Below are 14,850 nucleotides of genomic sequence, written 5' to 3'. Positions count from 1 at the left end.
TGCACCCCCCGCATCCCTCCCCCCCGCCCTGCACCCCCCGCATCCCTCCCCCCCGCCCTGCACCCCCCGCACCCCCCCGCATCCCTCCCCCCCGCCCCGCACCCCCCGCATCCCCCCTGCACCCCCCCGCCCCGCACCCCCCCGCACCCCTCCCCCCCCCGCCCTGCACCCCCGCCCGGCCGCCCGCGCCCTCGGGCCGCGGGCAAACTCGGGAGCACGAGGGCCCCGAGGGACGGGACGCTGCGCTGCTCGAGTGTCTCTCTCCCGACGCCGCATTTAGAGAAAGGAAAGAACGACACGATGAAGCCCGTCCCCAGTGTCTGCAAAGACATAACGCAGGCGATTTTACTTGGGGACTGGGGGCGTCCGCACGAGGCCCGGTCCCCGGCGCCCCCGGCCCGCCTGCCCGGCGCCTGCCTCCCGTCCTGCCCGCCGCCCGAATTCCTTCTTTTGCAGACAGCATCGCAGGCTTCTAGGGATTTTTCCAAGGTGCGGGTTAAAATAAAAATAAGTCAATAGGAACAAATCCTGCCACACAAACCGTGTTTCTCTCTCTCTCTCTCTTTTTTTTTTTTTTTTGATAGGGTTCTTATACTTAAGAATAGAAAACTATTTTAGACATTATGTCTCTAAGTTCAGAGCATCTGTTTAGATGTTTTGGTAGATAAGTTGGAGACGCATAGACTAAATGACTCTGCAGTCACTGGATTGGTGGGCTCTGTGCCATAGGGGTTGCTGGCTCACAGGTCCGTGTTACCTCGGGGGAGCCTTTCCTGACATCACCAAGGCTGTGCTCATCTAGTCCTGGTCAGCCTTTTGATTAATGACTTGAATGGGGATAGAACACGTCTTATGATGTATTAGGCACCTGCTATTGTGGGTCTTGTTCTAAGTGCTTGACACTTAGAGGGGAGAACCCACGTCAAAACCTCGGTGCTTCATTTGACTTCATCAGAAAGTCAGCCGCGTGTCCTGGTCCCATAGAGACTAGTGCATTTTGGGTTGAGCCAATCAGGTGCCTTAGAGAGTGTGCCCCGAGCCTGGCTCACACTAACACATTCACCCATCCATCCAATAATTAACTAATTTGATTAATAATTTGAGCAAAGTGTTCCCTAGGAACCTGCCGTTTTCCAGAACTAGCTGTGAAGAAAGGGAGAAGCCAAGCTAAGTCAGAACTAAGCCCCATATATCTTTAAACAAGCAGTCCCACCCTATTGTTTGCCCAAAAGACATGTGCGGGGAAACCCAATTGGGAAACCATTGCCTGGGAGCCTACACGTTCCACTTTAGACCAAAAGATGGCAGCTGGATTCCCTGGGGGGGTGTGATGAGAGAGATAGAGGGAGAGAGAGAGAGAGAGAGAGGGAGAGAGAGGTAGAGAGGGGGTGGGGAATGCCCAAGTGACACAACCCCAGACTGTAACGGAGTCTTTTAACACCTAGACTCTATAGTAATTTACCTTTGCTTCTGCCACGTGCTGCCAGTCACAGGAGCCAACCCCGGCCAGTGTGGAAGGACCAGTGAGGGTGTGCACACCAGGAGGCTCCAACACCTTAGTATTAATAGGCCTTTGGTTTGAATAAATTGTCTTCCTGAAAATTCAGAGTAAAGCACAGCCAGCAAATGATGCATATATCGTGAAGTAACAGCTCGAGATTCTCTCTCAACATCCGTATTAAGTTCCACATTTCTCGGGAAACTTCCGTAACCACTCAAGCACAGCGCAAGGCATTACTTTCCTGGATCTAAATTTCTAAAGCTCAATTTCATTGAGGTGAAATAGCATTCAATCAAACTCAGTAATTAAAAAAAAATCAGAAGTCTCATCTCCCTAGATAAACCTAATGGTATTTTTTTTGATGTTGTGTTTTTGTTTCTTTTTTCAAGTGAAGGACCATGTTTTATATTATTCTGGCTATTAAATCTTAAGTCTGCCTAGGGCATAATTTGATGCTTAGTATGGAATAATAGTGATAGTAATATACCATTATTGACACTTTAAAAGGCCATAGATCTATTGACATTTCATGACTATCTCATGCATCAGCTCTATCATCACTCTCATTTTAGAAATAAAGAAACAGCATTGGAGAAGTTGGGTAAAAAGAGCCAAAGCTGGACACTGAACTCTCATCAGGCTCGTTGATACCAAGACATTTGAATGACATCGAGCAACATTAATTTGTCCAGAGAGAATGTTCCTGTTTCCTCTCTCCTAACAGATGGTCACACACTGTCTACAACAACTTTGAGGCCAAAGTCTTCTCCGACAGGATGCTGGGAATCCTGTGGCTGTTCCCCAGCTGCCGCCCTCACTTTATTTTGATCCTACAGTCGCTCGTGATGTTTTTCTAAAACACATACACGTTTTGAACTACTTCTTGGTTATTTTGGAGAGAATATGTATTATGCTCAGAGTATGACCCCTTTGGCTGGGCACTTTCTAATAATTCATTCTTGAGTAAAATTCTTATTCTGCAATTAATTGCTACTGTGGCTACCTTGCTCTCTTTTGAAATGGATTGAAGTGGCTTATTGATTGATTCCCAACTTAGGATGAATGTTTTTCCTGAAAAATAAGACAGAGTTCAACAAGAAAGCATGTGCCTAGAGGCTTTTAAGAACCATGTGTGGACAAGTTTGCTCTAAAATTTTAAAAACTAAAGCAAAAAGGAAAACCTGTGGTCATGTGATGTGCATTTCTCGATGACGGAACGGAAGTGCACCAAAGGGTTTGCAAAAATGAGGGTCCTCTTCCCTTGGCTTGAGTGTCCTCCTGGTGAGATAAAGTCATTAGGCAGTGTAATCTCTTCGTTTCCACTTTGCTCTGTTCTAATCTTCAACTGCAGCATTATCAAAGTAAGATGGAAAGGCATTTCTTAAAGTAACCATCGACAAAGACACAGAACAGGGAAGAAGGAAGGGCTTTCTCTGATGGAATGATACGCTAATCCACGGGCTTTGCATTTGGATGGTCTCTAAATAGTACACGGCTGAAAAATCACAAACATGACGGCGATTTTCATAAATTCAACTAAGGCTTTCATTACAGCCAATGATTATTTTAAAATAACCAGTAGTTCGACATTTTTAAAATTAAAGCTTGGCTGCATATACCATCTGCATACACACGGCTCAGTTCAGTTATTACCGAAAGCAAAGTTTCAGGGTTTCTGTCTATTTAGTTTTTTCTGTCTTCTTGTGAGTCTGGATTTTTGTTTGTTTTTACCAGTATTAAAAGAAACGGTGACAGTGAGGAATAAAACATTTTCCTTCACTCGCTCTCCTGATCCTTTCCTCTCAAGAGTTTCTGTCCTCAGCAGGCTCTGAGTAATCACCTGCTTCCTGTCTTCTGTGAGTCGGGTCTGAACCTGGGAGAGGGCATGATGCCCACGTCCGTATCAGACTCCAGCTCTGACCTCCTTTTGTTCCTGGACAAATCTTGCTGGGTAACTTCGCCTGGATGTGCAGCTTTCATCTCAAATTCTACACACCCCCAGTTGAGCTCTTTCTAATTCATCCTCTGAAATGTGCCCCCATATCCTGGTTTCCTATCATCGTCCATCCATTAATTCTTTCCACACATACTGATTTAGCTCCTTCTCCACGACCGGCACTTGGCTGGGTGCTGAAGAGAGGAGAGAGAACATGAGGGTGCAGCATTCCCACCGGTTGTAACCTTCAGACAAAGAATGAACAAGGCAATGGAAAAATACATTAAGAATTTACATTGTTGGGGGAAGGTATAGCTCAGTGGTAGAGTGCTTGCTTGGCATGTACAAGATTCACTGGATTCAGTCCCCAGTACCTTCATCAAAAAATAAATAAATAAACCTGGTTACCTCCCCCCTAAAAAAAGATCAAACACATATTTCTTGAGGTATCACCTCACACTAGTCAGAATGGCCATAATTTAAAAGTCCACAAGTGATAAATGCTGGAGAGGGTGTGAAGAAACGGGAACCCTCCTACACTGCTGGTGGGAAAATAGTTTGGTGCAGCCACTATGGAAAACAGTATGGAGATGCCTCAAAAAACTAAAAACAGACTTACCATGTGATCCAGCAGTCCCACTCCTGGGCATACATCCAGAGGGAACTCAAATTTGAAAAGATACATGCACCCCAATGTTCACAGCAGCACTATATACAATAGAAACAATTGGAAACAACCTAAATGTCCATTGACAGATGACTATAAAGAAGACATAGTGTATATATACAATGGAATACTACTCAGTCATACAAAGAATAAAATTATGTCATTTGCAGCAACATGGATGTTCCTGGAGACTGTCCTTCTAAGTGAAATAAGCCAGAAAGAGAAAGAAAAATACCGTATGATATCACTTATATGTGGAATCTAAACACACACACACACACACACACACACACAGGCACTTATTTACAAAACAGAAACAGATTCACAGACACAGAAAACAATCTTATGGTTACTAGAGGGTAAAGGGATGGGAAGGGATAAATAATTGGGAGTTCGAGATTTGCAGACACTAACTACTGTATACAAAGTGGATAAACAACAAGTTTCTACTGTACAACACAGGGAACCATATTCAATACCTTATAGAAACCTATAATGAAAATGAATATGAAAATGAATTTATGTATGTATATGTATGACTGAAACATTATGCTGTACACCAGAAACGGATACAGCATTGTAAACTGATTATACTTCAATTATAAAAAAATAGAATACACTTTATAGTCTGTAACCAGAAGAGGCCTTTTGTGCTGGCAGCGAATGCCTCTGTGAGACCTGAAAAATGTGCTCTGATTCTCTGTGTACCTCGGTGTAGAACAAGGAGCTCATCCTTACTCCTCCGCGCACACATTTATTCACTCATTCAATCATTAACCTCCAGTTCATGTGCACGTGTTGCAGACCCAGCAAACACTGCTGAAGATGCAAAGGTGACTAACACACAGCCTCTGCTCTGCCAGGGCGTTACAGCCTCAAGTGAGGGGCAGGCGACGAAGCAAATGAAGTCAATGGTGTGTGATTATTTTGATGGATTCCTAGCTGGCACTCGTAGGGGTGGGCAGGATGAAAGTGCATACTAGAGTATAAGCTTAAAGGCGTGAAATACACTTCACTCATCCTAACATCCTCAGCGCAGGACCTGGAAGCAACCACGATGGACCGATACATATGTGACGTCCCACTGCTGTTTCTGCCGGAGCTGATGCAGAAGAATCCCATGGACTTGCTGTATTTACCCATGATTCTGTAGTCCCAGATATGGTGTATGTCTCTCAATATCACTCTATCAGTGTCTCATTATTCATAATTCTATATCTGGCATTTTTAAACTCTTTTCTTTCTCTGGAGATTTCCTTCATTTTTGTACAAGTCCCCTTATGAAAAGAATTTATAGCTAAACCTCTGAAGCAAGGCCTAAATATTCCCCCACCAACCCCAGAACACGGCACTGGTCACCATCCAATCCAGAATCCCAGTGTCCCCGTGTTCTCCCCAGATCTCCCATGAGGGCACGTGAGCTTTGGAGAAGGTTTTACGATTTTAAATCCCAGGGCATATGATGGCTTCAGTGGTACAAAAGTTAAAAAATTGTGTCATGTCTCAAACACCAACAAGCAAAGACTGCAAAAGCAAACAAACCCACCAGAAGCCCCAGTGCATCTTTCATTGGCTGTCTCGTTGGTGTGTCATGGTTCTGGCATTTGTATTGTCTAATTTACTCTCACAACAACCTAAGGAAGTAGGTAGTTTGGTCTCCCAGATGCGAAGACTGAGCCTCAGAGAAACTGTGTGGTTTCCTGAAATCACCGGACTTAGACGTGGCACAGTGGGAGTGGGTGTACTGTGGACTAACAGATGATGCCCTTCCGTCCACGTCTGATGTTTGGCAGAAAACTGAAGGCCCAAGTCAGATCTCCGTTTCAACCCTGCAGATTCTGGTACCATTTATTCCTCACTATAAGCAAGTTCATGATTGTTTTTAATTTTGCTCCTGTTACTCAGTGTAACCAGAAAAAGCCTCACCTTTCCCTGGCTTTGCTGTGCTGCAGGAGCTGCAGGTTAGCTTCCATTTGTAAGGACTTCTCGCTGAGGGAGAGATGTATTTGTCCTTCCGATGCCTTTTCATCCAGTTACATAATCCTTTTTTGATGTTTCGATTTTTTTTTAAGCTGTCTCTTTAGTTTTGAAGAAAGTTAATTATTTCTTGTTGAAACAAAGGATCTCAACCTTAAATCCTGTGCTGACCATCTGGTTCCAAGCCAAAACCACGTTGGCTGTGAATTCCCCTCCAATGTGTTCATTTTTTTGGAGGAAATTATTTATACAGTTCACTGGAAAATTATGGCTGATAATATACATAGTTTTCACTTATGGCTTGATTTTTATAATTACCTGGAAATTCAGTAGATGTAGATTATGTAAAAATATGAACCTTTAAGGCAGTGCTTTGTTTAATCTAGCTCAGTGTTTCCTATAACCACCCTTACAATTTTTTTCAGAATGCACTTCGTCTCTCTGATCTATTTTATCTTCTAGGGCAGCAACCGAACATGGAAGTTGGTAGTCTTATTTTTTTAAATCTACTTTCTAAAAATTCAGACATCTGTCTGGCTTATTATATTCACTGTAGACTATATAAATTTGATGGTTGGGGAAACAAAAACCTTTCTAGAGATCTTAACATTTTCATAGACAAGAATATTTTTCCTTTTTTTTTTAAATTGAAGTATAGTTGATTTACTATGTTGTGTTAGTTTCAGGTGTACAGCAAAGTGATTCAGTTACACATGTGTATATATCTGTCTATCTATATATTATGTTTCAGATTCTTTTCCATCATAGGCTATTACAAGATATTGAATACAGTTCCCTGTGCTGTAAGCAGGTCCTTGTTGTTTATCTATTTTATACATAGTAGTGTGTAAATAGTGTACACATGTTAATTGTGAACTCCTGATTTATCCCCTGCCTTCTCCCTTTGGTAACCATAAGTTGGTTTTCTATGTCTGTGAGTCTATTTCTGTTTGGTAAATAAGTTCATCTGTATCATTTTCTTAGATTCCATGTATCAGTGATGTCATGATATTTGTCTTTGTCTGACTTACTTCACTTAATAGGATAACCTTTAAATCTCAAGAATATTTTTAATGGGATTTGTGAACTAGGAAAAAATTTTTGATAGCCTGCAAGTTTATAGGCAGTTGATAAGTGTGACTGGACATCTCAGTATTTTAATTATGGCAGATTGAGCAAAGCTCTGTAAAAGGTGACAGTTACCCAGCCCGGCCCTGTGGGGAACCCAGTGGTCTGTTACACGTGACTTTTGAGAGGCAAAAAGACACTTGTGCAGAACTGAACCCGAAAAACAATGCAGGAGCCATTCTTTTTGTGTTTCTCTTTCTTAAACTTGGAGGTAACAGAGTCCAAGGGCGAGTCAGAGCCATAATGATATCCCTGCACCGGTGGTGAGACAGTGTTGCTAAAAGAAGGAAGAAGATACAAAATTGGAAATAACAATAGAGGAACAGTCACAGTTAGAGACTCCCCAGAATGGAAAGCAGAAAGCTAATTGTAAGGCCTGCAGCCACGAGCGGGCACAGAGAGCACCTCCGCGCTGAGGGCCTCGGGAAGAAATCTTTGGTGATAACAACACAGTCCACAACAGGGACACTTTTATATTTATAGTTTATTCCCTATTATTGCCAGAGGCCTCCAATCCCACATAGTCAAAATCTCCCTTCGCCGCTGCCCGCTGGGCATTTAACGAGGGCCCTTGTAACAGGACCCAGAACAAGTATGTACATGACGAAGGAGCCAGGGGCCAGCTGGGCACCGCAGGCTGCCAGGCAGCCAAGTGGAGGCACTGGAGGGAGGTGGAGGGGCACACGGTGACCCTGAAGGCCTCGAGGCATGGCTTCAAAAGGTGTCAACACCAATTAAATTGTCAAAGCTCTGTCAGCTTCTGAAAAGTCATGCAGACAGGGACAAGACAGTACATAATCAAAGGGCCGCGATGGGTCCACACTGGACCCAGGACACACACGCGTGCCTGACAATTTGTGGTTCATAGGTGAGCCCCCAAGTGGTTCATAGGTGCTGCGAGGTGTGACTCCCCTTACACTGGGAGCTCTCCAGGTTTACCACTGGGGGACCTCGGAAACCTTTATGAGCCGATGGACACCGGTAGCCCCCACAGGTAACCTGCCCCAAATATAACTCAAACTAAAACACGTAGCACTGATTCTGTCCATAGATGTACCGGCTGGTAATTGCCCAGTCTCCTGAGTCGAGCTGAACAGCGACAGAGAAGCTCCCGGTAACAAACAACGCTGCGGGGAGCTCTCCTTGTCGGCTGGAGGCTCCGCGAAGCCACCCCTTCTGGCAACAGGACGTTGTGACAGTAATGAATTTGCAGGGGGCTTGTTTTAAACAGTTACACCAATAAGGAGCTGACTTTGCGTTTCCGATTTGGCCTTGGAGAGTGTTAACGTGGCTTTAAAGAGTTTATTGGATCTTGGCAAAGGTACCCTCATCTCAATTCATGAAATGATGTTTCTCTCTCTCTCTCTCTTTCTCTTTCTCTGTCTCTCTCTTTTTCTCTTTTTTTTTTTTTTTTTTTTTTTGCCTACGGGTAACTATGATAGGTATGATCAATTTATTGGATGGTTTTCAAAGTGACAGCAGAGTTGGGGAGGAGAAGAAATGCGTTTCATAGCCAGAGGAAAAAGATCGGGGGAACTGCCAAACTATTTCTCACCTATTTTATTGCTAAGTAATTTTCTTGGTCTGCAGAACTTTTTCACTCAAAAGATCAAGAAAAATGCCTGGGGTTTGAGGGAGATGAATTCCTGCTGAAAAGTAGACTTTAATGACATTAAAGTGCCAAGCCTGGTCATTCTAAAAACAAAACAAAACAAAAAAACAAACAAAAAAACCCGAACACCTCACGAAGATTACTCTTGTCTATATATATATATATATATTTATTTATTTATTTATTTATTTATTTATTTTGGAGAGGGAATCTTACCTAATATAACGATTAGAATGTGATCATTGTTTTTGGCTCAAACTATCTGATTGCTCTTGATAAATTTGAAATTACTCTTGTATTTTGAAGGAAAGATTAACCAGACATAAAATAATGTGGCCAATTATTGGGAATCAGTTTGACACTGTAATTGGTTAGATTATCTATCAGGTACTTTCTTTTAAAAATATAAAAGTAAAAATGAGTCCAGTAGCCACAGGGAGGCAGACAACTGATGGACACAGGTATGCAGATTCGCGCATTGATCCCGGGTTAGTCCAGGGGCCCTAGGCGACCCTGCAATAACAGAGAAAGAGACCTGAGCGCCTGGAGGCAGACGCAGTTCCTCACGAGCGTAAATCTTCTGTGGGTCCAGGGGACAACAGGGCACTGTTCCTCCACTTTTTTTTTTTTTTGTCTCCACTTGATTTTTGTGTGGCATCTCTTTATCCATATGTGCTTCCAAAATTATCACGCCAGGGAGGAGGGTCAAGTACCCACAACTAAATGCTTCTCCCTGGAAGTGACACCATCTCTGCTCACATGAAATTAGTCAAAGCAGGTCGCGGGGCTACGCCGGCCTTCCAGGGCGTGAGTATGGCTGTCAGCGTGTCTGAAAGGAGAGGGAACTGGTGCTGTGAAGAGCCCGCCGCGGACCAGTCTCCCGCACATCTGTAATGGGCACTGGGACACGTCCTCCTCTGAGGCACAGGAACTGTCTTAGCCCGTTCCCCGCCTGAGAAAGATGAGGACCCAACAGTGACTTTAGGTCACAGAGGCCACTGTCTCTTTGAGTCCTGGCACGGGTCTCCTTTGGCAGTGCAGTCCTCTCAGATGGCTTATGTGCTTCTTGTTTGTTTGATTCTGCACAGCCCCACGGACCAATTCCACACCCGCCAGGCTTTCCAAGATTGGTTCCTGGCATAGGTGCTTTCTTGCTGTTTCCTCTCTCTCCCTCCCTCCCCCTCCCCTCCTTCCCCTCCCCACCCCCACCTCCCTCTTTCTACATTTGTGTTTGCGTTCCCATCAAGTCCCTTCGGGTTCTGGGGAGAGCCGCACCATCGGTCTCTTTGCTATTGTGTCCGATTGAGAGGGTGGATGGGGCGCTTCCTTTTAATTACATCTTCAGTCTGAGACCCCTAGTCCATTCCCAGAGCTTACCGTGCGTGGTGGTCATGCCCGTGAACTGATCCTGGCTGCAAAGCTAGACCTCACTTTTCCTGTCTGGCACAAAGCAGTCTCTGAGAAGCAGTTGCTTTTTCAGACCATACTGGTCTCCCAATTGCCGTATTCTTCTATTTACTTTCACTCTTGATTGCAAACCAGTCTATTCTTTTCGGAGATCATCTCTTTTTCTTTTTTGTGCTACCTTCCCAGTGCAGCTGATGTCCATCGGCAGACGCTCTCATTTTCTATTTAATCTTTCTCCTAGAGCAACAAGTTTATTTCTGTCTTATAGATCAGCATAGGTGATAACACAACCAAAGGATGTGCCACCGCCTATGACTGATGGCCATCTTCCAGCCTCCACGGGAGGTGGCCATCCACACCAGCCCCCCCACAGGACCCACGCTGTCTCGCCACATATTTTAGAGTTTTTGTCATGGCAGCATCTAATCCTAGTATAAAAAGCTGTATTAGTCAGCATGGATTTGGTTAGGCTGTATCAGTAAACAACCCAAAATTTCAGTGGCTTGCGACACAAAGATTTATTTCTCTCTCATTCAAAGTCCACCAGCAGCTCGGAGAACTGTTGGGGCAGCTCAGCTGTCCTCCCCGCTGGGGCTCGGCCTGGTCCTCCCTTAGCCAGGTGGCCTTCCGTAGCCACACCAGAGAAAAGGTGGGGCACGGGGTTGAGGACCAGTAATTAAAATGCGTCTTCCTGGAAGAGATACACAGAATTTCTGCTGCCCTCCACCTCTAAGGGGCAGGGGTGTCTATTTTGTGTCCCGAAGGGAAGGAGAACTGGGCAGCAGGGAACAGAGGTCACGTCTACAAAATATGCTGGCTCCAGGGCTGATGAAAGGGCACAGGAGCCGAGGGAGCACTTCCTGACTTCCTAGTTCTGTGAGCACTTTATTTTCTACATTTTTAGAATCACTTGTTATAAACTTACTAGCCCTTTCCCATACTTCAGATGCAGGTTTTAATAATAAATAGAAATCAAAGGCTGGAAATTCATGGGTTTTTTTCATAAGAGGGCAAGGCTTCTGTTTGCTCATTAGCCTTTGCACACCTTTTGGACTCTGTTCCTCATTCACCGCGCCCTGTCCCAGCTCACTGCCGGCACGCTGGATTCAACAGGTGGGCAAAATCTCTGGAAGTTTTGTTTGGAATGACATCACTGGATCCCAAGCCAGGACCAAACCTAGAAATGATCCTTGATCCTCGAGCACAAGGAAGGTCTCGTTTCCATTTCTTACTGGCTCTCCGGTGTCCTCTGCCCAAGTAGATTTGAAACTGACTTTCTTCAGAAGAAAAGCGTTTCTCATTTTCTGCTTTTTGTTACTTTTTAATTATTATTTTTGCCTCTCAGACCCCACCCCTCATTGGATAGAAAGGCAATCAAAAATACCTGTAGAAAAATACGACGTTTTCTTGATGAGCCCATTCTTGTGTTCTGCCTACATTTTACTCTTCTCCAGACAAAAACACTGATATAATAATAGAAACAGAATGACAGTAACACCTACGTAGAGTCACCTTTTTGTTGTTGCTGTAGGTTCTGTTTAAAAGTAAACTGATGGCATGTGACAATGAAGGTTTTGTTTGAAAATAATATTTCCTAAATAATGAGTGGAGCCTCACTGTTCCCATGGTCAAAAAAATGGAAAACTCAACACTTTCAAATTCACTGTAAGTTTTGCAAAGTGACATTTTATATCAATACTTGCTGAAGACCAGGACAACAGACCTGAGGTGCTCAGTGGAGGAAAAGCCTGAGAGTCACAGTGGATGTATATCTGTCATTCTACCTCCTTGAGTGCACTGTCTGTTGTTTCCTCCGTCCCACCAAAGACGCCTTTTTTCATTTTACCTATCTGTGTTTCATTTCGATATGCACAGCAGCACAGCCAGACAAGCACCTAATTGACAGAGCATAAATGTAAAGAAAACGGCATTGCTTGGTGTCTTATAAAGAAGCTATGAACATAATGTGCTGTCACCTGCACTGCCAGGCACTTGCTTGTCAAGGCTTGTGTGTCTTGCATGGACTCAGCTTATATTTTTAAGAGTTTTCTGTCTCAAAACTTACACAAACAAACAAATATAAATGCAGACCAGTTTTACAAGTTTTTTAAGTAAAACCCAAATAATCCATAAATTTTTTGTGTTTCCTCTAAAATTCTTATTGGCTTATCCTCATAAATTGCCTTATCCTCATAAATCTATCAAGTTCTACCCACCTCTTTATGATTATCCATGCCTTAGGTCCAGAAGACATGAGCGTCTGTTAGAAAAAGTCTATATTGCTTATTGACTTAATTATCAGAGTTACTTTGTCCCTTTTTCCTGTTTTTTTTTTTCCTGCTACAAGGACCAGCTTGTATTCAAAGGACCCTTTCATTGCAAGTGTTAGTAAACCAATTCAGATGCTTGTTAGCAGAAAATGTAGTTTATCAAGTCCTGTGATCAAAAAATAGAGACAGATTCAGATGCAGTTTGATCCAGGAGCTCCAACTATGTAATCATCTCTTCCTCTTTTTTTTCCTATTCCTCTCTAGTTGCCTTTCCTCTCTTGTTAGTCTGCTCTTTGGCTTCATTCATGGTTCCTTCTGTGGTGGCTGCAAGAAGTTGAAAAGCTCTAGGCTTACGTCACCTCAAGCTTGGAAATCTGATTAGAAAGTTCTATTAACTTCCCAAATAGTTAAAAGAGGTTTTAGGATTGATTTTGATCCATTGGATCTGGGTTGTTGGATTTGCATCCATGCACCAACTGCCGTGGCCAGGAGAGGGCGTACTCCTGAACTAGACCTGGGTTACAGGGCCATCTCTGGAGTCAGGGGACTGGGTTCAAATCCTCCCTGAGTCCCATGGACCCAGGAATGAAAGATAGGAGTTAGCTGATGGCAAACCTCAAAGTAGTGATCAAAAAGGAGAGGTTAGGGCAGGCAGAGAGCAATGCTGTGTAGTAGGGAACTCGCCCGCATGCAGCAGCAGGCACAGCTTTGCGGCTCTGCACACTGACACGTGGTAAGGGTGCTTGGTGGAGCCCTGGTGGAGCCCTGCTTTCCAGAGCTGGTATAGTTGCAGAAACTGCACAAGTGCTTCATTCAAATGGTCGTTAGTTCTGTTTACAGAAGTTCAGTTTCCAATCAAGCAGGAAGATCAGAAGTAAAAAAGAAGAGGACAGACTCTTCAGACTGGCTGGGTTTCATTGAAGAAGAGAAATAGTGGTGTTGGTGGGTTGGGTTGAGGTTGAAACAATGTTTTTGGAGAAACTCTGAGCACCTAATCGTTGACTTCTTTTTTTTTCCCACTTCCAGGTTCTTGAGAATTTTATGTAGACAACGTTTCTCCACAAACACCTAATAAAAATGGGGACTAGGAAAGAGAGGCAGAGAATTGTACGTAGATTTTTGAGCTGCCGCCTGGCTTTTTATCAGACTCGCACTCCGATATTCCACAGGCTGCCTGATGTCTCTTCGTTCTCATGAAAGTACTATGCTGCCTGTTTTAATGACTGCTGAAGACAGGCTTGCTTTTGAAGCCAGCGAGAGTTGTGAGTCCTTTAAGCTGAATCTTGCGTCTTTGAAACAATTAGACGATTTGCTTAGTTCAGTTTGCCATTGGCTGTTTGCATGAACTTGAGGATTATAAAGAGACTTAGAAAACAAACTGAAAAAAGTTTTCAGAGCTGTCAGCTCCCTTCCTTCATGCAAAAGAACAATTATTCAGCATAAACCGTGCTTTTTCGGTGTAGAATGACTGATCCCACAAACTGTGTCGAATGAGAGTGTAAGTGGTATGCATCCTGGGTAAGGCTTGGTGTTTTAATGAGATAAAAAATGGTTATTATTTCTTTGAAGACATATCCTAACAAAACGTGTGTGTTGACTAAATCTCTGAACCATCTGATGATAGCTCATCACTCCTTTCAGGATAAAGATATCAGTTTATATAAACAAACTGAACACTCAAATCTAGGGTTTTATTTTATTTTTATTTATTTATTTTATTGATGTACAGTTGATTTACCATGTTGTATTAGTTTCTGGCATACAGCATAGTGATTCAGTAATACACATATACCTACATATGTACATATTCTGTTTTTGTTATAAACCCTAGGATTTTACTTCACTTTTTTAATTTTTAATTTTTAATTTTTTAGTGGAATCCATTAAATTGAACTCAGGAACTTGTGCAGGCCAAGCAGGTGCTCTACCACTGAGCCCTTACCCCCTCCCCAAAGCCTAGGACTTTAAAAAGAATCCCAGCATCCAACACTGAAGTGGGACATTGGATATATTCAGAATGTATTTGTTGAATTAATATATTTTTAGTAGAGTTTGAGTCATCGAGAAAGGTTACACTCCAGGTGTGATCAAAGCGGTGGAGTCAAAGAGTGGGAGGGCTTGGTCATGGAGCTGCTTGAAGAATGAACTGGAGTGAGGCCTGCTGGCTGGGCAAGCGGATGGAGGAGGAGGGAAGGCGGGCGTCAGGAAGGAGGGAGGCCTGGAATGGAAGGAACCACCCATCAGCCTGCGATGCCCTGAGAACCTCCGGAATCCAGCGGCCGCAGAGCTGGGAAGCAGAGGAGGCAGTGCTGGGGGCCAGGTCAACCTGGTGCCGCAGGACCCGGACTCTCT

Source organism: Vicugna pacos, chromosome 23, assembly GCF_048564905.1.
Source record: "Vicugna pacos chromosome 23, VicPac4, whole genome shotgun sequence".
NCBI lineage: Eukaryota > Metazoa > Chordata > Mammalia > Artiodactyla > Camelidae > Vicugna > Vicugna pacos.
The sequence above is the reverse complement of the archived record's forward strand: the minus strand, read 5'-3'. Positions refer to the sequence as shown.